This window comes from Poecile atricapillus, chromosome 2, assembly GCF_030490865.1.
Source record: "Poecile atricapillus isolate bPoeAtr1 chromosome 2, bPoeAtr1.hap1, whole genome shotgun sequence".
In the NCBI taxonomy this organism is placed as follows: Eukaryota; Metazoa; Chordata; class Aves; order Passeriformes; family Paridae; genus Poecile; species Poecile atricapillus.
In genome coordinates this window covers 85,300,780-85,327,596 of record NC_081250.1, presented here as the reverse complement: position 1 = coordinate 85,327,596, position 26,817 = coordinate 85,300,780, and the positions used below count along the sequence as shown (strand labels likewise).

General features: G+C 36.0%; 1 long non-coding RNA gene across 1 annotated transcript; it reads right to left on the bottom strand.

The window, feature by feature from the left end:
- Positions 1-4,007: 4,007 nt before the first annotated feature.
- On the bottom strand, positions 4,008-25,666 carry LOC131576515 (uncharacterized). Its single transcript, XR_009276999.1, has 3 exons — positions 25,602-25,666; positions 12,378-12,445; positions 4,008-4,047 (listed from the first exon to the last, which is right to left on the bottom strand). It is a non-coding gene; the product is annotated as an uncharacterized LOC131576515 (long non-coding RNA).
- Between the last annotated feature and the right edge of the window lie 1,151 nt (positions 25,667-26,817).

Genomic DNA, 26,817 nt, shown 5'->3' with positions numbered 1-26,817 from the left:
CCAAATTTCAGAAATAATAATTTCTTTTTGTCAAAATATCAATTTATGACAATAAATATAAATTTTGAAGTACATCTATATAAAAACAGAAATAAGATGTTAAAAATAAAACCTGAAAAACTCTTAAGCTACATTACTGCATCTGTGTTTATACAGAATAGGATTTACATGGTTAAGGAGGGATGTCCAGTGCAAATAGGAAGCTGAGATATCCCGATCAGGAATGGCAACCATATTCTCCTAGGAACACTGCAGGCTTCTGGAAATGCACAAAGAAACCAGGCAACTAGACTTCCTAGCAGGACCCAATTTGCTCTTGCTCCACACCCCTGTCACAACCACACCCTCATTTAATTTAAGCCTATAGCTAGGATGGATACTCAGTTTATCTTCCAACCAGTTTGAGGTTGTTCATATGACCTTCAGCCTGATGTTTCTGCGATCCAGGTGCTGGTTCAATTTTGTTAGGATGTCAAAACATACCAGATAAGTGTAATTGTTGAGATTGTCATAGGGGACAGCTAAGGATTCTGGGAGAAAAATACTGACACGAGAAAACCAGAAACAGAAGGTTGCAACTCAGCAACACTGAGGATGAGTCAACTTCAAGGCACTGCAAAAATCACATTTTTGATCCCTAAGGGCTGTCTGGCCAACAAATACTTTTTGAGTCTGGGAGGGGTGAGAACATTTATTTACCAGCTTTAGCTGGTAGTTGATCAGCTCTAGCTGCTTTCTGTGTATATTAGCAAAAAAGAAAACCAATTGATTTGTACTTTCAAACTGCACACCTTCCTGTAGAGCCTCTATCTGCATAGTAAAACTTGGCAGAGGTTACTTTAGGATCCTAAAACTGCATTTCAGAATTTCAAAAGCCTGCATTTCAAATGAATCAAACATTTTAACTTCTCATTGTCTTCAGTAAGTGGAAAAATGTATTTGTTTTTCAGCTCAGCAATGAAAAGGAATAAGCAAAATTTTTAGATATGCAGCTTTAAAAAGATTCATTGTGAGATCTGAGTTAGTAATTCAGATAAGCCTCATCTTAATGATGCTAAAACTTGAAGAATAAATTTGCAGAATTTCTCCCATTTTCTTGTCAGCAGTTGAACTTCAGGATCTTAGAGGCCTTCTAGCTGTGATTTGGTAATCTGACTCCAGAATAAAACCAAATTTAAGAAAATGTAACTGAAAAGGTAATTTTGGTATAAAATTGGTAAAAAATTTAAGAAGTAAATTAATTCAAAATGTAATGAAACAGTGGGAAATTGACAATGAAATTTACACATTTCATATTTTTATTTCATATGTATAAGTGGTTCTATGAAAAAGATTTGTAGAGAGCCTGGAGGCCATTTGTGGCAAGACACTGAAGTAGGGTGTCTTAGGTTGCAGTACAAAATATAACCAAAAATATGTATTGTAATACCACCTGTTGAAACCAGGTGGGTCAGTGTTCTTTATCTCTTTCATAAGTCATCCCTCATAACTAGACTATAACTAGAGGATATCCTCTGTTAATGGGCCATTGAGTCTCACTGCATGACTGATAAAATTACATCATCCCATTGTGAGATGCCCCACCCAGGGGGAGGAGCCAAGCATTTATACCTACATATAATCAAAACTCACAGCACCACAGGTAGCCTTTTTCCACTGAATTCCCAGAGGAGAGAGACCAGACCCATCCACACCTTCAGAGGAAAACTACACCCTTCTATGGGATCATTGCTTCAACAGAACCACATCTGTCACTCCAGGAGGACTGCAGCCATCATTTAATCAGACTGCTACCAACACCCTGACCAACAGGGTGTCAGGTTGTATTCTGACTCTGTCAGTGTGAGTTGAGGTTTTTTTTCCTTTGTACTACTGCATTTTTATTTTAATTTTCTTAATAAAGAACTGTTATTCCTATTCCCATATCTTTGCCTGAGAGCACTTTGATTTCTGGGGGTGGTGGTGGTTTACATTTTTATTTATTTCAAGGGGGGTTTCTGCCTTCCCTAGCAGACACCTGTCTTTTCAAACCAAGACATAGGGCCATGTTTCAAATGCTGAATTAGTTTTTTAAGAAGGAAAGTGGTTGTAATGATCCATTCTTTCCAAAAGATAATTGTTTGGTCAATACAGTTATATCCAAAAATAATCCTCATTCACTTTAATGTCATCTATAGGAGCCTAGTATGATTGGAAGCACTGAATAGAGCAGAGGCCATTATGCCAAGATATAGGTTATGAAATGTAGCAAGAATTGACTTGTATCCTCCCGCTTGGCTTTGTATAAATAATGGTCAAATATTTTCTAACACAGCACACTTACACTACCCATGGTGTCTGCTCAGTTTACATCTGGCAGTTACTGATTTTTTTGGTCTGTGCCACAATGAAAATTGGAAAAAATTATAAACATGAATATATTAAATAATGCAAATATAATCAACTTCAAGGAAGAAATGTGAGAATACCAGTCTGAAAAGCAGTATTCTGTTCTTGTTCCATATAGGTCTTGGGTAAGTAGATTGCTATTTCATGGTGCCTGATTGTCATGGGGTTACTTTACCTTTAAGAAAGTTAAAGTTGCTGGGGACTGCCGGGAGTCTTTTCTCCTGACCAATTATCGGTCATTGCTGAGAATTGACAGCAGTTTTAGCCATTGAAAAGTGGAATCAACTTGTGAACCCCACCTTAAAGTGTACAACCAGAACTCTGTTGCTCTCTTTGTTTCTTGGCTGTGAAAGGTAGCAGACCTCCGGCTGGCCTCCGGTTCCCTGCCCAGGCCATGTGGCCGGGGGGGGGGGGGGTGTGCTGGGCCGGGCCTGCCGCGTCTCCCGTCTCCCGGCCGGGGGATGGGGCCTGCGGGAGCTTGCTCTGAGCCAAGCTAGGCCAGGCCAGTTCCTGGCTTGGCTGCAGGTTTTGCTGTGATGGAATTTACCAGAAAACTGTCGAGTAAAGAAGGAGAAGAGCTCTAAGCCTGCTGCAAGCAGAGACGGTGACCATGCTCTCCAGAGCAGCTATGAGGAACTTTTCATTGCAGACAGCTCCAGCTCCTGTTCAGCAGAGATCACCGAACCATCTACAAAAGCTTGAACAGGATTTTTAACTCAGTCTTACCCAGATGAGACTTGCGGATTAATCTTTTTATCCAGAGAGAGAAAAGGAGAGTGATCAACATGAAAAGAGACTTTATAAACTATTAGTGGCAAGAAAGAAAAGAAACTTCAAGAAAGGTAGAGAATTAAGAAGATGCTTTAATTAAGCTGAAATATCTTTCTGTTAAAACTATGGGGATGGACAATGAAGTCCTGAAAAGAACTCCTTTAATTCATGATAGAGTATGGGGAGGAATAGAGTGTTCAAAGTGTAAATTTGAGTAAAAAGTAGAGTAATTATGGTATAGTGAAGTGCTGAGAGATTTGAAGCCTTGAGAGGCAATGAGAAAACTGTTTTCTAGTGAAGGTCACAGAAACAGATGAAGAATACTTTTTGCCTTTGACTAACTTATCCTTAAAAGTGCTATCCTCAAACTCAATGACCTATAACACATTTCAGAGTGATGTGGAATGGGAGGAGTGAGCTCTGATAACAGCAGATCTGAGCAGCTGATATCAGAGAAACGGGAAACTATAACAAAAAATAGTTTTCTTGTGAGAAACTCCATAAATTAACAGAAAGGAACTTCTGTTTCTCTACAAAGACTCATGAAAAGACTATAGAAGGAATTAAGAATTGTTTAAACCATCAAAAATTCTAGAGTTTTTGTCTCTGTTGTCATGTGAACAAAAGAATGGTGGGCAGTGAGAAATGAAAAGGTTTTTCTAAAAGTTTATTCTGGTGTTCTTATTCTTGTAGTTTGTCAATAAACTTTCTTTATTCCTTTTAAGTTTTATGCCTGGTTTGCTCTTGTTTTAATCCATATCTCACAGCAAGAAATAAGTAATTCTTTTTTCCCCTTTTTGTTAATTACTGGTTCAAAACCACGACACTGATGTATTTCTGGAGGTATTTCAGCTCAAAGTCTTGTGTGTAGGGGAAAGGTAAAAGCAGCTAGAAACAAACAGAATATAAACTATTATCAAGACATATTCATGCAATTTTCATGCTCCAATTATTTTCAAACAGCTATTTGCAAAAGGCATCTAATATACCTCTTGAAAAATACCTTAATTTTTCTAATTTATTGGCAGAACATTTATAGTTCTGTGATGCTTTGTATTTTTGTTTTTCTTTTGCTTGTCTTCTGGGGATTTTGTTAATGATTTCCTTCCACATGAAAAAATCTGTGGAATTTTCATGAAATGCATTAGTCTGTCATTAAAACGGGACATGGATGAAGCCTATAGAGATTTCTCTGTCCATCACTGTGTATATAAAAATGAAAATACATACTGACAAAAAAAGCTTTATATTTTGTCTCACTTTTAAATCCTCATGTTCTTTCCAGTATTTTATTTTCCCCCCTCCTCTTTCTGATTCAGACAGTCTGAGTACCTCCCAGTAGTACACACTCTCAGTGAGATTCATCAGATCGACATGCTTCATTAATTTCAACTTTCATTGAACTTGTCAGGATAGGGGAGCTTAAAAAAGAATGCTGCTGGTTGAAATTTATTTAATCACACATGCATTGATGTTTCTATTTGAATTTTGTTGTATAGAACTCTTCATTTATTTAAGAGTTTCACTATACACTTCTGCAATGTAAAGACATTGATGAGGCAGCCTTAGCTGTAGGTTCTAGCCTACAGCTATATTTCTAATTAATTGTATGCTGAAAAATGAATACACAATGCATTCTTCCTACTGTATTTCAATCTGTAGCTAACTTTCTCCTGACACTTGTGAGAATGAGATTTTTTAGGACTAAGAGTCTCTCAAATAGGAGAAATCCAAAATATACTTTAGCGTAGAGTTCTCATTTAGCAGTTCAAGAGAATTTAAATTCTGTATCACAGAATCATCACTGAACACATCTTGCAGGATAATTTGATGGTTAGATTGCAGTGGTTTCTCTCTTCTTAGTTCTCTCTTAGTTCTTTAGATTTAACTACATTTTCTTTGGTTGATTGGTTTTTGTTTTCTGTAGGTAATAGTACAAATAAACATGAAAATAGAATTCTCATGTTAATGCTTAAAATACAGCTGCTACTAGACTGCTATAATTCCTGGAAGTAATTTTTTCCCTGATGATCAATCTGTATTTTAGAATGAATCTTACTGTATATCATATTTGATTTTTACGTGATTAGCATGATCTTTATTCAGCATGGATCAAAGTATAGGAAAATATGAAATTGAGCTGATTAATTACACCGTATGTTTTGCAGAGATATAATATTGGCACATTTAGTAATGCATGAAAAGGCTAAATGGAACATATTGAAACATTTTAACAGGGTTTAAATTTGCACTGATAATACTGCTTTGGAAGTCCTGACGGTAAAGGAATGTGAAAGCTCCTTAATGGGTGAATTGATACCTTTAGTTAAAGGGATAGTTTATGAGGGTGTACTCTGTTGGTAGACTATATGATAAGCAATTGCCTCTCCTAATAATTTACTTTTCTCAAATGGCTTGCAAAAAATGTATTTATTGCATAATACTACTTCCATTCTAACTGCTACATTGTGTATGAAATATATTAGGCTAGTTTGAAACAAAAACCCAAACCCAAAACCTTCCATGTAGAATAATTAAAGTTAGTATATTAGCATTTACTTCCTTTGAGTAAAACAATGCGCAGGCCTGTGTGACAGTGTTTGTGCCTGAGAGCTTTAATCGATTTCCTTGTTTCTTCTTTTATTTATTTATATATTTTTACTGTTTGATTCCAGGCAGTCTTCATTTCTCACTTTAATTAAATCTGGTATTTTTATTTACTTCCATTAAATTATTGGAATTTATGATAATCTGTCGTTGCTGGGATGGGGGTCAGGTGCCATGACCTTCCCAGAAAAGTGTCTGTAGATGGAAGCCCTGGAGGCACAGGCATGTCTGTAGCTGCTCTGCTCTTTCAGCTCTGAGCCCTGAAAAGGATGAAAGCCACTCTTCAGGTGATGCAGAAGGAAAGAGATGGAGCCTTTGTATAGAATTCCTTGGGGGGCTTTATTCAGCTCCTTTCTCAGTGGGGTGAAAGTGATGAAAAGCCAGGGAGCGAGAACAAACAGGAATTTATATAAACTGAGGTTTCCAGGCAGAGCAAAGGGGAAGAACCGATGGGATACATAGAATCTGCATGGGGTGCACAAAACTTGTAACTAGGGTTTCACCCTCGGGGGAGTGGGGCAGGCTGGAGCCTAAAGGCTTTCTCTCCAGGGAAGATTGGCTACGCTGGTGGCCAAAACCCCAGCCACCACAATAATCATTCAGGTGGGGTGGGTTTGTTTGCCTGGATTTGGATATAGAGTATTTTCATGTTACAGGTGATGGCAAATACTTAATCAGTTCAAAAGTGTAAAGGTCTGTTTCTCAGGAAAAGTCAGAGTGAAAACATTAAGAATCTTGCTGTGATTAAAAATTCAGAACCAAATCCTTATATGGTGTATATGGCTACTGGATGGATAAAATTAATCTTCTCTACTCTAAAAATTCAGTGTTTTCTAATCTGCTTCATTTTTTCTTGAGTTAATGGAGGGAAAAGCCAATTTAATTTCCATTGGATGGCTGTGCTTTTGCTTGTAGAATTCCTTGCTGCAGAGATGGAGTACGACTCTGGAAAGTCTGTTTTTCTGTATTGACTTCAGCAGGTTTCCGTAGCAGTTTGTCAGATAATGACTCATGCAAAACTTAACTTTTAAGCAGCTCTTGAAAAATAGATACTGTGAATGCCTATTTTGATATTCATCTTGAAAAGCAAGTCCATTAAATGTGCAATCTATCTTTCAATATCTCCCTTGAGAGTACATGACCAATTGAACTCTGCCCACAAATTTGGGAAAATAATTTCTTAAAAGCATGTCAGAGGACCTTTCATGGTAATAGTTTTGTATTTAGAACCCAAGATATGAAAGCCTCAGGTAGAGAACTTCAGGAATGATAAAGAAAAAGCAAGGCTCTGCACCCACAACCCAGCTATTTTTAAATTCCTTTTAGGACATGTTGATATATACAACTCCAAAGTCAGAAATGTTGGCTTCACTCCCAGAGGTGTTTGTTCCATCACAACATTTCCATGCATAAAACTCACATCATATCCTTTAAAAAAAATAGCTGGTCGATTAATCTTCCCTGAGATAAACCATCTAATAGAAGAATCAAAGTAAGCTGTCTATCTAGTCAAAGTCCACTAAGTTTTGATATCTGCTCTCTGTCATCACAAATGTCAGCTTGACAAAACTGAGTAAAAAAATTACAATGGGATGATACAAAAACCTGATTGTATTTTATATTTCATTGGTATCCTATTTGAAAATGCGTGGACTTAACTTGTAAGACAAGCAGCAAGATCCGGCAAAACTTGAATTAATTGTAGAACAAGAACTTTAAATTTCACAGAATTAAAAAAAGATTACATTGGCATTGCGCTCAGAGCATATCAGTTTGAGAGCTGAATCCTTTGCCTTAAGACAAAAAATTTCAAAGAGAAACTAACCAGAGGATGAAAAATATTAAAAAATAGTTGTAGAGAATTTTACGTAGAGATCACAAACCAAAATATTGTGTTTTGATTTGGTTCAATGTGGAAGTTGGCAGTGTATGTTTCTAAATAAACATATGAAGACAAGTATAGGTGGGAACATATATAACTCCCTCAACATTCACTCAAAAACACATGTATACATACATTTATTTTAATTATAGTCTTAATCAAAGATTACATATCTGCTCATTTCACTGATTCAAAATTAGATGGAGAAGGTCTTTGTCTCAGGGAAAAATAAAAATTCCCAGAAGTGACAGCTGTAATATAGCTTGTCTTTTCACTTTTTCAGACTGGTTTGCAAACGTTTGTTGAGAAATGAGAGAAGATATTATCAAAACAAACAAAGAGTTCTGGCAGGGGAAAAACTTTATTACTTCCACTCTTTCTTTCTTTTGTGCATATTTTCTGGGCAAAAATCATAATTATCTGAAGCTGTCCCTAAATCCTGTGACACAGTTTTGATTGAAACTCATGAGCTCCTCTGCTTTTCTCAATAAAGGCATGTAGTCCTTCAAGTGATACTTGTCTGTATGGTGCTACAAACCTTTTTGGCACTCACGTTTACCAGAAGCATAATACATAATTAAATATAGCTGCTGTCCAGCTGTCTGTCAAACTGTCCTGTTATTCCAATTCCTTAAAGCCTACATATCACTAGCAAATATATTCTTTACAAGTTTGCATGAAAGAATCGGAGGTATACAATGGGTTTTGGTAGGTGCTACAAAATAAAACTTAGAGCTTTAAAAAGATAAAAAGCCACACAAACAGACTTCAACTTTGGCAAAGGTATATAGGACCACAAAAAAAAGTCTGTGAAATAGACCTAATAATGTTTTTGTCATCTCTGCTGGCATACTCAGTAAGGGCAAGTCTATCAACTGAGAGATTCACAGATGTCAAAGTTATCCAACCAGGTGCTTATTATTAGAGCAGATGCTCTAAGTTAACAAGAGCAATGGAAGGTTTATGGCCCATTTTTATCTTGTTCACAGAATAAATATAATCATGGACAGTGAGGCAGTAAAGTGCTCATGCAAATCAGTTTGTAAGAGACTTAAAATAGCTTATGGAAACCTAAAACAACCCCCCTCCCCCACCCAAAAAAAAGGCCTATACTAAGTATGTAAGCCACAACTCTTTGTGAAACTGCTTTGTGTGACTGAACAGAAAATACTTGTGTGAACCAAGTTGACTGTGTGTTGCACATGAATTAACTCATTACTGATGTGATTTGCTATACTGTTTGAAACTATATTCAGGAGAGGCACAACCCAAAAATAAAAACTGAAAACAAAATTATATCAATATAAAAACAGCCAGTGCACTCTTGTGAACATTTTCCAAAATGAAACTGTTCCTTACTAGAGAGATGAGTGGAAAATCTGCAATATTAATGCAAATGGGAATGAATTATTAAAATTTAGAGAAGCTTCTTACTAGGTGAAAGACATAAGAAATTTTCTAATTCTCTAATTATTCAAGTTGAGGTAGTGAATACCTTTCTGTGGATAAAACACCTTCATTTATTACACACTTTGGTTATTAATATTTTTACTGTGCATTTCTTCTTCCATTACTTTGTGCTTTCAGTAAATAGTTATTTCAACCCATAGTCTATGCTTTTGTCCCTTTCCCCCTATGGGAAAGGGTAGGGGAAAAGAAGTAACTTATTTGGAGTTTAATTTCCAGCTGGTGTTAAAACCAATACACATAATTTATGAAAAACATAAGTTCGTGTTATTTTACTTTTTAAAACCAGGCTATAAACCAGCTGTAATTAATGCTTGAATCTAGTAAAGTTTCTCTCTACTTTCCAGAGAATTGACATTCCAGTAGGAAAACAGAATACCTTTATTATAGCCATTCAGTACAGGAATAATTTTAAGAATTTGTTTCATGATTCCTGGGGCTTGCTGCACACAAGTATTGTTCAGAGATTTTTGAATCAGAACCAGTTGTTATAAATGCAAAGGCAATTTTGGGATAAAATCAAAGAGAAATTTATTAATAAACAACATAGAAAAAAAAAACAGAGAGAAAAACCACAATAAAAATGATCAGCGCAGCGCTGGGTGGACAGGACCTACACCCGAGGTGTAGGTTTCCCAAGTCCACGTCTGAGCGCTCTCAGGCTTGGGGTTTTATAGGATTTTTAAGTCCTCAGGCTAAAATTCCAAGCAGGCTCTATTCACCAAGTGTTCTTGATTGTTTGGTGAATGGATTTCCTGGCTTGGAAAAATAGACCTAACCAGTGTCCGGACAGAGTCTCCTCATATGCAAAGAGACTCTGTATGTATTTTAATTTTGGGTTATCAAGGCAGAAGTGGTGTGATCCGGGGTTGGTGCCGATGGAAATCTCGGTGGAGTCTCCCCCTTTGTTTCCAGTGATTGTATCTCCAACACTGGTCTGACAGGTGGGCGATTCAGGACTAGCAGCGGATACTTTTTCTGAGGCTTGTCTTTGTCGACTTTGATTGTTTCACAACCGAGGTCTGCAGAGACGTTGGTCAGGTCCGGAGTTGGGTTCCTCCCCCGAGCTAGTCCTTTTGTTGTCTTTGATGGCTCCCATCCTGCCTATTTTCCGAGTTAATGTTTCTTATCTGGGTGTTGGCTACAATCCTTTTTCTTTCGGAGAAGAGCTCCCAGCCAGGTTTGGGAGGAAGGTCTCTTTCTTTTTACATACACATCTTTGGTTTTTATTATTTTAACATATACATCTTATTTATATATCTTTACGAATTTTTATTTACACATAATTTATTACACAGTGAAGTAGACAAGTTCAGTGAAGAATTTCATGGTGTCTCTGATTATTGTCTCTCAGACTTTCAGTTTGCGACACTATCACTAACAAAAAGGGAAAAAAATCCTCATCTTTGCTCTTCACCACTAGTAAAGAGACTATTCAATGCAGTCACGTACTAAATAAAATTAAATGCTTTTCAAAATGGGAAAAAATAAATTTTTCCATGTTTAGCCATTATACATTTTACCAGTCCTTGTTTTTAGAAAACTGACTGCAACTATAGATCAGAAAGTATTTTGAGAGATAAATACTTCATTTAGGCTACCATTTGAATTGTCATTGAAAGGAGGTACCTGCTGCTAGAGCATAGACTTCACTGCTGATATTTGCCAGAAAGAGAGAAAAGGCCAAGAAATGTTGAGATTATTATCTTGTTGATCTGAATTTTGTACTCAAGAATAGCTTTAAGAAATGGGAAAATTCATTCATTTGTTCTTTTAAGTTACTGTTAATTGTAACAATTAGAAATTTCTAGTATGGTAAAACTATGTGTTGTGTACACGAGTGATCATTTTGAAGTTGTCAATGATACAAAGAAATGAAATTATTTGTTTTCTTTGGAAGAAACACTTCAAGAAAGAATAATTAATGAAGGCATTGGTGTGATCCTAATGTATTTTAGACCATATTAGGCTGTACAATTTGTCTCAAATAAATATACCTTGCATTAAAAATGGTAATGTATGCACCTAACATACTGAAGAAAAAAAGTGTTGCACATAGGAAGTTAATATGCATAATTTTCCTGCTTGAACACCTGATTCAGTAGAAAAAATATGTTTTGCACATATGAATACCAGTTAGGGATGCTGTAATTGAAGCATGACACAACATAGAGTGCTTTCCCATTGACTATTTCCCTAATTGTTGTTCCCATATGTATATACTTAAACTCAACATACCTAAAGTAGTCTAAAGCAAGGTCTTTATAGACACAGAAAATATTATCTTTTTCTGTCACTGAATGGTCTAATACAGGATATGTCAGTTGCACTGCCTCTGAGGAAAGCCATCGTCTTTTAATCACCTGAAAAATGTCTTCTGCAGGAGGTTGTTTAAACGCATGCATTCAATGTGATGTAATGGAGGAAATGGTGCAAAATTAAAACCATACAGACACTGCAGGAAAATTAATGAGCAAACATAACATTATTGCCATTTGCCAGCTACTCAATTCCCTGGTACAAGAGAAACAACAAAAGACAGTTTCTACTTTCTTTAGATCATCTTAAACTGGTTCACAGCCATGCTGCGGAAACAATATAAGGAAATTCCTTAAAGAAATGTAAAATCCAATGGGGTGAAAAAACCCAAACATATCAGGAAACCTGTCTCAAGAATTAACACCAGTATGTTCAGTAATCACAGCTGCAGCTTTAAATTGTTGTTCTTTCTCTCATTTCCATATCTACAAGACATAGAGAATGACCATTAGATTTTCAATTGCTTTGCACAGCTATTTTTCACTTAATCTCTGACTTTTGTACCTTCATAATATTACATGAGAAAATGGAAGTTATTTCTCCTGTGAATTATGTTCTGATTTTGTCTGTAATTTCACTCTTACTAGTTTTGTTATAATTTTATTGTCTGAAAGAAAAAAAATATATTTTTTTCTTCTATTTTTTGTAGTCACTTGAATGCATGAAAGTGAGTTAGGCATTTTGTTGAACACTTTCATTCACAGAAAAAAATGCAAACATCTGGTATGTATATTCAGATAATATACTCAGCATTTGAAAGTTCAAAAAAAATGTGGAAAATATCTATGTTCTATTAGGGAGTATGTTACTATGCCACTAACAGTGGCATAAAAAGTTTTTGCATGGAGATTCAACCTCATTTTTTCAATTATAGGTAGAAAAATAAACACACACAATCCTTGTATCTTCCTACATATTTGAATACATATATTCATATATTCACCTGCAGCAAAGACAGAGACTGATTCACAACAGGCTGGAAGTTTCTGTTGAGGAAGTCCCACTGGTCACCTACGAAAACCAGGAAGCATCAGCTTTGATCTGAATGAAGTGAAATATCCAAACAATTTAAAACCTCTTCTCAAAAAAGCATTTAGATGCATGACAGATGTGATTTAACCAAGATCAATGCTGAGATTAGACAAATTATGTCATATTGCTGAAGAGTTGAAAAAGCAGAAGAAAGGAAAAGTGTAGCATCAATTTGGCTCCCCCTCAACAGGAACTGTGACTTTAAAATCGGATGACAATAAAGCAACACAAGGGTTATCGCACGACAGAGGCCAGCTGACCTCAGTATCAATGACAGTAGTGAAATTAAATTAAACTGAGAGAAAAAAAGTATTTGCCACAGTCACAGAAGTCTCATGAGTATACACTGTACATCTTGGACACCAAGTACAAGCTGCAGCAGATCATTTGCTCCTTAGAGAATATTCCTGACAACCTGATGCCCTCCGTATTGGGAAGCCTGCAGTGCAAGAGCATAGAATGACAAAGGTCTAATGTGAAAATAATACAGAATCCCAGAAGTTAAATTCCTGTAGGAATTTCCCTTGCACCATTTCACAAAAGGACAAAATATGAAAAAAAAAATTTGGATGAACAGATGCCTATGATATTAAAACATTCTCCCATCACTTAGGCAGTAGAAAGGCATGCTCTGAACAGAGTTAATAAGCTATAGAAAGCCCATGAAAAAGGTTGGTCCCTGGACTACCAGAAATTAGCATCTTAAAAAGAGTTGTATGTGAAGCATAGATTAGCATCTAAGAGATGTATTATGAGTCTCAAGATTACATTTGCTGTCATTCAGTATAACAGAGATGGGTACAATTCCTATGTTTCTGTGGAAGCATAGAAAGAGGAATGGATAGATTGTTGCAAAGCTCAGGAAAAAAGCTAAATGCACCTTGTTCATGGTACATCACACAAGGCTGGCTCCAGATTCCAACACAATTAAAGCCAACATAGGCACAAACATGAGATAATACTATGGCTGCGACTACAAAATGTAAAATTCCAGGTGTGTAACAACTCTAAACAAGCAAACAAACATCCTAATGAGTTACTCATCAGGAACATAGGTAATAACTACTCCAAACAACATATATTTACAGGAGAGGTATTTTGCATCTCTGGGCAGTGAAATGGCCAAAACATTTTTCCTTTAAAAAGATAAATTAAAAACACCTCTGATACAGCTTTGTTGTCAGTCTCTCTGGTGACATACTCTGCTGAGACTGGTGGCAACACCAGAGGTCTTTGAAACACCTGTTACTCGATCCACTTTAGCTTACACTATGTACCTTGTTTTATCCCTACATTTTGGAGTTACTGTACTATTTGGTTTTTATTTTTGTATTTTTAACTAATTTTACTTTTATGTGGTTATGTTTTAATAGAAAACAGGACTAAAAATACTAAAACTCAATTTTCCATCAAGAAAAGAGGGAAAAAAGATAAAGAAGATTTCATAAGATACATCACTCAGACAATTATTTCTGAAATGACTATTTTACAGTGTCAAATGATCAACAGAAACAAGAATAGAATCAAAATCTCATCTAAGAATGACCATCATGTCAAGAGCTTTTCAGATACAACTGACTATCTTTCTTTATTACTGAGGTTAAGTACAGCTGAGCTGTCAAGAACAATTTGTTGGAACCACATCCTGCATCCTGTCATCACAGTCTCTTCCAAACAGGTGTCCCTCTTCTATGCTGAAAAACAAATATTCATCCAGCATGTTCTACTGTGTTCCAATAAGTCCTTTTGATCATGAGAGCAGCTGACTACATGGAGCCAGGAAACTGGATAGGTTCTATAAACACTTGTAAATCACTACAGAATATTAAATCTGGCTTTCCTATTTTGTCAGTACTCCTGACCTGTGTTTGGTATCTTCCCCAAATTTAATCTGTACCCATGTTTTCCACTGTGATGCTAAATGTGATAAATGTGATATTTGCAGTGTGAAACAGACACAAATGCATCCTGGAATAGATTGCAAATACAGGAAAATTGAAAAAATTCAATCACTGCAGCAAAGTGTACTATTGTGACTATGATGGACTGGATGGTTGTTAATATCGCTAAGTACTCAAAGGAAGAGAGACCAGGTACAAGAAATACTGATGTTCTACTATGTGCTTTATTAAAGAGAATTTCCCCCTGAGTTTATAGTAACTCTATTATTTTTCCCCATGCTCTAAAGTGAAATTTTCTCCGTGTAAGCAAAAAAGTTTAGAAGAAAATATTGTTACAGAAACAGGCATTATACAAGTGTGCCTGCTTTAACTGCTTTTCAGCCAGGCAGTCCTCTCTACTCAGTTTCCTTATTCTGACTGCAGGGATTTCTAGCCTAATATAATTTAATGAATTACAGAACGTGTTTATAAACCTGTTTACAAATTAGTGTGTTCAGACTAAAACATATGAAGATAAGTTCAGACTACTTTGGAGAAGTGTTTTCTTCCTAATTTTAGGAAAAATATGAATAAAAATTAACCAGATTTTGATGAAGAAAATCAAGTTTTTATCTAATCATTAATGTGGCCTCAATTTCATGTATTTTGTGGGCAGAAGATTCTCATTTATATATATCTTGTTTATATAAGTCGGAAAAGACTAAATGAGAACCATATGGACTAAACTATCATGGCGTAATATAACCCATGGATACAACCTTATTCTAAGTGGTATAATGAGGAGTTTTGGTCAGTAAGAAATGAGTGAGCTCAGTAAGAAGACACAGACTGCTTCCAGAGCTCAGGCTTTCTAAATCTCTACCTGAACTTGCCTTGTATTAGTTTCTAGTTTAACCCTATGCAATATCTTGGCAGGGTTAATTCAAATGAGCACTTGGTCTAACAAAAAATGCATGGGCCTGCATTTGATTGCAGATCTAGTATCTACTGAAAAGCAAACATTTAGAAGGCTTATTCAGAAAAAATATATTGCAAGCTGGCTCTCCACTTTGTGTTAGGTTGGGCATCAGGAGGAATTTCTTCTTGGAAAGGGTGGTCATGCTGGAAAGGGTTGCACAGGAAGGTGGTGGAGTCCCCTTCTCCAGAGGTGTCCAGTGAGGGACTGGACATGGCACTCAGTGCTCTGGTCTGGTTAACAAAGTGGGGATCAGTCACAGGTTGGACTTGATGACTTTGGAGGTCTTTTTCAACCTCAGTGATTCTGGGATTTTGTGTTAGTGAGCAGGACAAAGTTCAGGAAGCCTAGAAAATAAGGAAACTGAATAAATATGAAAATTATTTTTCAAGAATTGTAATCACTTTTACAACACAGAGGAAAAAATTAAAAGTTCTTGTTCTGACAAAAATGCAGAAATAAACACAGGACAAAGATCATTTTTAAACTTGATTCTCATTTAAAAATCTATTTTGATGCTGAAGCATATCTTTCTCATTTTACACTGCAAATGGTTTATGTCAACTTAGAACACCTCAAAGTATTTAAAAGATGACTTTCATCTGTTCAGAAGCAAGTCTTAACATTAATTTGTAAGAAATAATGAAAGTCATAAATTGGAGGTTTAATAGTGTACCTATGATAAGTCATCTATTATGTGTACATTTATAGTTTGCATTGGATGTTGGTTTCCTCATGAGGACATATTACATTACCCTGATCATTCCAGAAATCTTTATGTTCTTCTCCTTCTATACTTTCAACCTAATTAATTTCCTATGACTTTCTCCTTCCTGGTAAGATTTTCTATGAGGTTTTTTAAACATTAGCATCTGAATTCAAATTTAGCTGAGATTTTTGGAATAATTCCATGATTTATTGTTTTTGCCAATTACAATAATTTATAGATTTCAATTTAGAAAAATTGAATTTTATACTATATTGGACACTAAAATGTCCTGCTTTGAAGGATCAGAATGTTTCAAGAACAGTTCCAGGGTAACTAATAAAAATAAATCTTTCCTTACTATTTTCCTATTACTTTTTTGAAATGTTCCTAAAGAAAATGAATATGCTGTGGGATGTGGAAGTTCTACTACAAGAGATATGATAACGGTAGCAAAGAACTAAAGAAGTTCCATAAGAATGCAATGCATCACCACTTTTTCTATATGATTGAGCAAGATTTTTCTCATTCTCTTTAAAGTTTCTGACTGAATAACCATAGAGAACAAGTTAGAAATTAGTATTTCTTTCTATGCCGTAGTGAAGAGACTAAATTTCTTCAAACACTGATAAGAGTTTGAACATGTACTAGATTTGCTTTGCCTGAGAACCTTTTTCTGTGTCTGCTTGAAATAGATTCTAATGTTTATGTTTACTGTCCCTCTCATCCATCTTGCCACTGGTCTGCCCTACAATGCATCAGCATTCCAAATCATTGCCCTTCTTGGATGTAATTCCCATTCTCATTTAAAGCCCAACTAATCCCACTTAAGTGAAGACAACCTGAAGAAGACTGAGTAAAAACTAGGTTTATATGGCCTGATACTTTTATTTTAACTCCTTCCCTCTGTTGTGACCTCTGTTCCAGGAGCTGCTCTGCTCAGCACAAAATGTAGCTGGTCAGCTTCAACTTGTGAAAAGTTTGGGATATAGCATGTGGCCCAATCTATTCCATCATTACTTTATCTTATCGTTTTGTAACATTGTATTGGGAAAATAAATTCAGTTCTTGTCTACAAATATAGAAATCATGGCAGGAAAAATATCAGGCAGAGGATGAATTCCATGGCTGGAAAAGAGAATTAAAATATTTATCCTTCTGTGTGTCTTGTCTCCTGGGTCACTTGTACATGCTGCCCTTATTAACCTGGATTTTATAACTAAAACAATGCTTTTAACCTACTCTGTAATGAAGGTTTCTGGGCACTCTCAAAAAACCCAGTTATGGCACTATGAAGATATAAGACCCTATATAATTCTTACAGAGTTACAACCAAATTGCTTCTCTACATGTATATAAAGCCTTCTGATTTAGTAGAACCTGGATTTGCCTAACTCAAGCTACCTCTAAGCCCCTTCAATACTGTACTCTGCCTCTAGTTGGAACAAATTTCATATGTTATCTGAGGATTATATCTGTCATGAGCTTTAGTGCTGCTTGTAGAAAACAACAGACCAAGCCCCATCCCATGTCAGACAAAAGGTCTGCAGCAAGGTAAATTGCTAGTAGCAAAAGAAAGATTTTAGTGAACTGCAAAGAGGGAGTGCCAGTCTGTCTCCTCTCAGTGATGGAGATGCTCTTTATCTGCTTTGTCAAAGCTTGACATGCATTAGTATGCCAGAAACTCATACCAGCAAGCTCAGCACAGGGTAGCATATTACATGTACCCACAGGTGACTGGTTAATATAATTTCCTTCATTTTCAATCAAGACATATTCAGTTTAATTTAGATACCTGTTCCTTCTTTGCCACTGGGGCCTGTGTCAAGCTTGTACAGGAGCTACAGCAAGCTTTATAAGCATAGATATTAAAGTCACTTGTTACAAGTGACACAGCAGAGCAAGCAATCCAGCACTTGCTCAATGTCACTAGGTAAAGCTGTGTTAAAATTGATCTGAAACTGCTCTTCTCTATCAGAAGATATAATAGTTACAAACTATCAGCATCACCCCAGAGCAGCAACTTAAATGCATTATATAATAAATAATATGCATTAGAGCTGGTATTTTTGCCTGCAGAGACATTAAATATTAAATAAAACTGCCTATGTGCTTCTGATACTTAGTTTATTCTTCCTTAGGAAAAAAAAAAAAAAAAGTATCTTTCTCTTATTCTCTGAAAACCTTCTTGCTTCCTCACAGAAACTTTGTTGTCATTGTGTACCATGGCCACAGCAAGATATATCAATCCAGATTAGGAACCTAGTAACTTTATACTTTACTAGCATTAAATGCAAATGACAGTCATGGCCTTAAAAACCTATAATTGCAGCGAACAAAACACTTAAGTAAGTAGGAGAGTATCAAGGGGGTGAAATGATCTGCTTGAAGTTACAAAACAAATCACATCCAAAGTAATAAAAGCCCTCATGTCATCTAGTTCCTTATCACTAGGTCAAGATCCTCCCTCAGCCTGAAAAAAAAAAAAAAAAGGTTTTGGACTCCTGCATTTAATGTCAATCTCATCAAACCAAACCACCATCCTCCAACTGTTGCTGTTGCTTCTTTGTGTGGCAAGAACAAATGACTTTCTGTAATACCTGTCAAAATGAGAGTTTGAGGACTCCTTTTGTTAGTATGTATAAGATGAAATGATATGGCACCATTTACATTAGCATATTTTAGAATGCCTTGTAAGAGCTGGAGACAATATTTGTGGACACTCCTGAAGAGTGCTTGGAATAAAATATCTGAGTCACAGAGCCAACACCCAGAGGGTTAGAAACTACTAGCTTTAGCTGGGTGCCCACATTTCATATTAACAGGAAAGTACTTGCATTTTTTTCTTAAATATGCTACTTTCCTAGAAAAACCCTCTATAAAATAGTCAGAGTTTATATTCCTGCAAAACTCTCCAAATTCAACCCTTATCTTAGTGTTGCAGTTGATGTCTTGATGATGAGCAAAGAGAAAGCACATCTTTATCTATCTATCTATCTATCTATCTATCTATCTATCTATCTATCTATCTATCATCTATCTATCTATCTATCTCATATATATTTATGGGATAAATATATACACACACTAAGTCAAGAATGTAATGTCACTATAATTGAAGTCTTTAAATTCTAATCAAATTTTAATCATTATTGGTCTAGATCTTATTGTCTATTAGTCACTGTAAAACAAAGAATTCTACAGTTAGAATGCTTTCATACAGGAAAAGTCTCAATGAGAATAATATGGTTACACTTGTTACCTACATTCTTTTTGGTTTCTGTCTCTTTCCTGGGATGATATCCACTCCTCCCCTGCTTTGCCTCCTGAGGCCAGTGGTTTTATCTGTTTGAAGAGGAAGGTGAGGGGGAAGAGGAGGGGAAGTGTTGCAATAAATTATCAGTATCTTTGGTCATTCATTGTCTCTGAATTTAGATGATTACTCCTAAAACCAGGTTTTTCCAACTCCAGTTCTGGATATATCTACTGCTATCCAATTTTTCTTGTAGTCTGAAATTAGCTTTGTAGTGCCTGACATTTAGTTTTGATAATGCCAGACGAATTTACACTATTTTAAGTAACAGAGCATTTTGACCATGATATGGAGATAGTTGAGCACGCACATCCATACAGTTAAGTAAGTTTTAGTGAGGTGATCTGTGCATCTGGCTGCAAGGGCAGAGAATCTATTCCTATTTGAATATATAATCAAAGCATCCTTAAAAATTGTATAAGTATCTTTAAGATTCCTTTAATCCAGTAAGTGCTACTAGCAATTTTACTGAACTATTTTAATGATTTAAAATGAAGACTCAGATTGCTATCTTAATCAGGAAAAAAACACCAGACTTAGTTCTGTACCTTATTCTAGACATAGTTGAATATTCTTTTTTTCTAAGGACAAACTGCTTATCTGTAGCCACCAACTGAATTGTTTCCAAATCCTTTCCCAGGTGTGAATCTAGAAATGCCTGATAGGTCTGGTTACAGTTATAAACTTCCTTTCTACCTCCTGCTCTTCAGTACCTTCAGAAATCAACATATTGGAAGATGATTCCTTAGATCCAGCAGCAGTTTTTGCCCTTGCTTGCTCTGGCTGGGTATTTAATCCTCTTGTCACTGAGAGCAATTGAATGTGTTCCTGTCCCTTTTTCCTTTATGCTGAAAGGGATCAGCTTGTCAAAATTGTTTCCTTCTTTTATGTTCATCTTTCATGCTTCTAATTCTTGTCAGATGTGCAGGGGAAACACAAAGCTGGGTCTGTATGACTAAACAAATTCTCTTTTTCTCTGCACTCTTAAAAATGCAAAGTCCTAGAGGAGTGTGCATGTGTGTTTTCCCTAAGCAATTCAAAGCGATATCTAGGTCACTGTGTACTTAGAAATACATTTTACCAGATATAGACTTGGTTCTTCTTCCTTGGAACTTTGTGCAGAAAACTGTAGGTTTGAATCCTCCAGTCATAATTTCACTCTCCATTCTGCTGCAGTGATTCCCACAAACTGTGTTTTTGGGCTCTCAACAGCTAGAACTTCTGTTTTTATAGCGATCCTTATGGTTCTGGTTTAGATGGCTACTATATGCATTAAATGTATATTATTAGAGACTTCTGGAAGGTCTGCTAAAGATCAGTTCTTGACATTTTAGTGCTATCTTTCAAATGAAGTAATCAGAGATAGGAAGTTTTTATAAACAGGACACTCTAACAGTCACTGGACATGCAGGTATGTTACTTTTAAAAGTAGCTCACATAATTTTAATCAATCACTGGAAGAGTTATTGATGACTATTCTTCTATAAATGAGTTGATTAAAGAGTGACAAAAATTTAGCAAGCATGCACACTGATGAAAACTAGAAGGATACTCATGCTAAGTAATGGATGCTGAGTAAAAAGTATGTTGGAAAAAAATTCAATCAGTTCTAGTCAGCAATGCCTTTGAAATATCAGACAGAACTAGTGTCTGCCTCCCACTGGATTCCTATTTAGAGATCATCAGTTACTGACCCATAGTTCTGCTGCGGCATTTGGGAAAACAAACTTGCTAAAGCTCAACAGCTGAAGATGATGAAATTTCAAATTTTGCTGATGCCAGTGGTAAATCCTAAATACAAGTTCACTAGTAAAGATTATACTTCAAGTTATGGGTGATAGAAGAGAAATAAAGAGGAAAAAAATTAAAAGGTTCATTAAGTATGAGAAAAGTCAGGTCATCAAGGTGTATTTTAAACTATGCAGATAAGAGTATCTGTTCCTCCAGTCAGCATTATACACAAATCAATTGAGCATACAGAACTATTTTTTCAGATTATCTTTGGGAGAAATCCATGTTTTCTGTAATGTGTTAAGCAACATTTATGTATTCTTGATAGATTGAAAAAAATATTATAGCAAGTGTGCTTACTCCAAATAATTGTAGTGTACCAACGAAAAAGATATCTCTGAAAATTACAAAAGTCATGCAAGGTTTTTCACACATTAGGCTTTCTCAGTGACTCTGGCTAGAGTTTTAGTATTGCAGCCTGTCCTGTGCCATATTGCATTAGCCTTTTTTGTGTAGGTACTTACTGGAGTGACTGATGCATCTATCCCTGTTCAACAGACATGAAGTTATAACATCATCTGAATGCAGATATGAAAGAATCTAGAATAAAAACCCACATGCTTCAAAGGTATTTTGTATTACTCTGTCAATAAACCCTTCATAGCCTGATTCATGTTGGTATTAAATTATTATCACTACTCTTTGAGAAGTAGAAAATCACTCTTTAAAGTCTTGGGAGTTGGGTTGTTTGTGATTTTTTTTGTTTGGTTTTGGGTTTTCTTTGTTTTTTTTTCTTTCTTAGGTATCCTCCTGCTTTACTATAGTGTTTGTGTATTTTGTCTTGTGAGATTTCAAATACTTTGACATATCTGCACTCCTAAATCTCTCAGGAGAGACACAGTCTCTGGGACTTGCTTCAAAAAGTTTCCAGAGGGACTATAACTCTCCATGTCCATGCAGAGAGCCTTTGAAATGCCAGATTACATGTCAGGACATCTCTTCTGACAGAAATTCAAATCTACACAGCCAATATAGGGGCTCCTCAGGTTTTATGAAATATACAAATTTAAAAAAAAAATCTACAGTAAAAAATAAAAATAAGGTTTCTCCTACTCTAAATTCAGACAAAAATAAATCACAGTGAAACCAAGAATAAAATTTATTTTTAAAAAATATAATATAATTTTAAATTATAAAATAAAATATACTTTTGCAACCTGGAGCTGGTTGACTACACCTGAGAGAAGAAAAGGGTAAAATATTAAAAAAATAAAATTATTCTCTACTTTGGGTGGTATCTGCTGTTAGTTGTGTCCATCTTGTGTAATGCATCCATTTTGGGATGTAAAGATTTCTATACAATGCATATATCTTTAAAAAAAAGTGAAAGAGAATAACACTAAGAGTCTTATAATGAGAGATTAGTGGGGAATAGTTGAAGGACTTGTTTAGCCACTCTAAATAAATTCCACAAGAGCAAAATGGTAAAAACCATTTATGGTGGAAAAGATTGAAGAAAGAGTTTGTGCTGGGGTAGGATGCAAAAATAAAAAGCTCAATATGATGAAAAAATTGTAGGACAATGTGACAGCTATAGCTAGTCTATAGCTGCACAGATAATTAGGCCATAACAAATACCAACTCAACCAGCCTAGCTTGTTAGAGAACAAGGAGGAAACAAGTCACCAGGTGTGAAAGTGATAGGCTGAATTCAAGCTCAAACAGCCCATCCAATCCCTTTGAACCACAAATGCCCCCGTATCATTGGCCAGTGAGTTGAGTGGAGCTAAGACCTTTGTCCAATCTCTCTGTAAGCATGGGAAATTCAAAGCCCCTATAAAAGAAGACATGCTTCAATAAACTCAGGCTGTTGCTGCACGAGCTTGGTATGTTTGTGTTGCATCCCTGTCCCTGTCATCAGCAACAGGAACGCAGGAGTTAGAATGCTTTGTTTGCTAATATTCTGAGTAGAAAGCCAGAAAATCAAAACTGTGCTAAGGAAAATGAAGCATTGGATTAGATCATCTAGGAGGACTACAAAACTTGTCTGAAGGATTATAAACCAAATTGAAACATCCCTGAATATAGTTATCCTTCCCATAAAATAAAGAGGGGTAGACTGGCTCACTTCTGAAACTATATAGCTTCTATGCAAGGAATAAGTGAAATTTTTTTAACATGAACCTGAATTAAAGGAGGAAAAAGCTTTTATCTTCTGTTTCCTGGACTATGGTAAGTTTACTTTTTTGGGATGCTTTAATATCTTAGTTGTCAAATGATAAGAAATCACAGAATCACTGATGCTACATGAAGACTTTTAAAAGTCTAACACATTTTCCATAGTGATGCTCATTCTTTCATGAATTTGTTATTTCATAAGGAAAAAGTGAGGCACTTACCCTCAGGCTACAGCTGCTACACTGAGGCTGGCAAGCAGTGTTGGACATGATCAAAGTCTGAGTTTGAGCATCCATCAGCCAAGAGGGAGCCTCCCACCCAGCTCCCTCCCAGCCATCAGGGCCGGATCCCATCATTGCATCTCACATGGCTTGGTACTTACCACCAACACCTGGTCAGGAGTAACTACTCAGGAATAACAGTTTATATTTTTGCTTATATTGTTGTCCCCTTGTGTTGTATGTTTCTAATCCCTGATGTGTTGTGATTTAAACCTTGCAGATGGTGTACGCTGTTCTCCAAATGAGCATTTGCCTACAATCTCCACAGTGGCCTGTGCTGACAAATTGCTGAAAAGGGCTGCACAATGAACACTGTAGAAATGCAACAGCATAATGTGCAAGCAAGATGACAGAGCCCATGTTTATCTCCTTGAGTTGAAAAATTTACAGTGGAAGTTTGAACAGCTGCACAACTTTGTTTAGACACCAGCATTGAAGTCTTGCATAAATCTTTTTGACTCAAAGAAATATTGGGAAATGTTTGCATTTTTAGTAAAGGGAAAAAATGGGGGAGCATTGGAGTAGAAATTATGCTGTGGTACATGCTGTAAGGATTCTGGGTGGTATCAATTAGGAATATATTGACAACCCCTAATAAATAGAAATATAGATGTGATCAGTGAAGAATAATGAATAGTATTGTAAGTAACAGCGAAATATGCCTTGTTATTACCCATTTAAAACTGACTTTAGATTGTATAGAAATAAATATATATCTGCTGGAACATAAAAGGAAAGACAAATACTAATAAATGAATAAAAATGCAAAGACAAAATGCCCAGTCCTAGAACACTTACTCATGTAATACGCTATACAGACTCATTAGAACTAAGAAATTTTGGGGGTAAGAAATGGCCCATTTTGGAATGTAATGCAAAATCCAAAAGCTCCTGAATAGAGGAAATAATAGAATATTCTATTTTAAAAGATATTTCAGTAAAAAAAAAAAAAAAAGTTTTAATTTCCTATGTTTCCTTTGTGACACTGAGATCAGAAGGCCAGAAAGCCTTTACTGTTTTCCAAATCTTAAATGGAAAGGTTGAAAAGCCTCAAAGCAGCCATGTCCTTCTTCAGAGCTCTCATCTGAGAACCTAAACTCTGATTCTAATTACACACATATAAATATCTTTAATCATAAAATGTCAGGAAATTTCATAACATTGAGTATACAGGGGCACATGCTCTTGCCACTGGATTACCTCTAGAGCACAAGTAGTGACCCAAGGTAATGGGGCAGGGCGGTTAATTTTTAAATTTATTACTGTACAGAATAATGCTAGCAGCACTGCTTCCCCTGAGTGGAGTACGTCTGGGGTTTTACAGCATTAATCCACATTGCATGCCTTGGGGCATTCAAAAGAGTATGCTTGAATCTCAAAAATATATAATGGAATAGTGATGGAGTGCCACACGAACTGGCAAACAATATAAATGTTAAAACTTGGACATACCACCTGCTATATTGGTCCCTGATCTGGACATCTACCAAACCAACTACAAACATTGTCTCCAAAAGTTTTAAATGTTGTGGGTTAGAACAAAGGGTGCAGTCAAGGACAACCCCCATTGGCTCTATTAGTACTACCATGGTTGAGCTGTCTGTTTGCAAAAACAGGCACATGGAGCTGTATCATGGGGCTGTTGGGGTCCTCATTAAATTGACATATTTCACTGAAATGCCCTTCAAAAGCCCAACTTTCCAAAATACCTTTTTAACCACTGTCAAAAAGACTCATTGTTTGAGGAAAAAGAGGAGCTTGATATTGTACAGAGGAAAATAATTTCTCTGAGAAAAGCAGATTGCACGATGGTTAGATAAATGGAGTTGCTTCTACATCTTCCTCATTGAAGAGCTAGGCAGCAACACAAATGGTTTACAAAGCATAGTTTGGAGGCTAAGTTCTTTCCTAGTTAAAGGTTGTTAGTCAACCAAATTTTCTGCTGTCATAAATTCCCATATGTTAGTGACCCCAGGATTATATGATGGGACTGAATCACTTCACTAGGAATATAAGCACTACTACTGAGAAAAATTGTGTTTAATATAGTATTAAAGGACTCAGAATTACCAATAGGAAGGGTAGTCAAGACGTGGTCTGTATGTATATTCTGTATCCAATTTCCAAATTTTTTCTTCCAGACAAAATATGAAGGTCATATAGCTTGAAGGCTAGCAAACAAACCCAACAAACAGAAAAGTTAGGAGGCATAGCAAGTCATTCACGTCCTCTTGCACCTGCAAATAATAAATTTAACAGTAATCAAAATGGCCAGGAAAGAAACAGAAACTACATGAGGGGTAAGAAAGGATGAAGGATGCAGGACTGTGTGATCTTGCACTAACCATATATGTGAGGCTCCTGAAAAGGTCCTTTTGGGGATCAACCACAAACAGACAAATATATTCAGAAAGTGCTGAAGGTCTTTCAGCCACAGAAATGCAATGGATAGAAATTAAATTAAAAAACAGTACGAGGGACACTTTTGAGTATGTTGCTTTATTTTATTTCCCATTTGGGAGAGAGTTAATTTAGAAAGCCTTAATCCTTTATATTGCAGGAGACATTGCAAAAAGAGGCAGTTGATCACCCAAGAAACCTTTGTGCTGTCTACTTGCTTACATTCACTAGCAGAATTAGAATTGGATGAAAAAGCAGTTCTTACTTTCCTTTATTCTGTCAGCATATTTGTAACTGTGTTAGTTTTTCCTGCCTGTCTTGGGAATGTAGGACTGGAAATATCCATAGAGAGCAACTGTGCAATAATCAACAGAACCTGACTTCCACACTACAAGTGGAACTTAAAATAACTGTAGGACCTCATATTAGATGTTTCTCTTTTTCCAATGTTTTTAAAGTGCAGTAGGAGGAACTGTGGACATGTTTGTAGCTTCTTCTATCAATCTATCAGATCAGCCTGAGCTGTAAAAGGATGGAAAGGCAAGGAAGGGAAAAGTTGTATGAATAGCAGAGCAAAATTCTTCCTCTTCGGAAGCCCAGGCTGTCAGTCGTATCCAAGCCTGCAAGTACAAATAAAACCACATAATACCTGCATAATTCTACATCATAACAGCCAGGTCTGATAGATTTAGAAGGACAGACCTTCAACAACAAATGGCGAAGCATAGATGGATTCTGAAAAATTTTGAATTAATAATAACAACATCAATAGCAATAATGATGAGTAATAAGCTAAAAATAACAGCAATAATAATAGTAAGACATTTCTACATTGTAGGTATAATTATTACTATATGACTTAAAGCTGTGATACAAATTTTTAGAT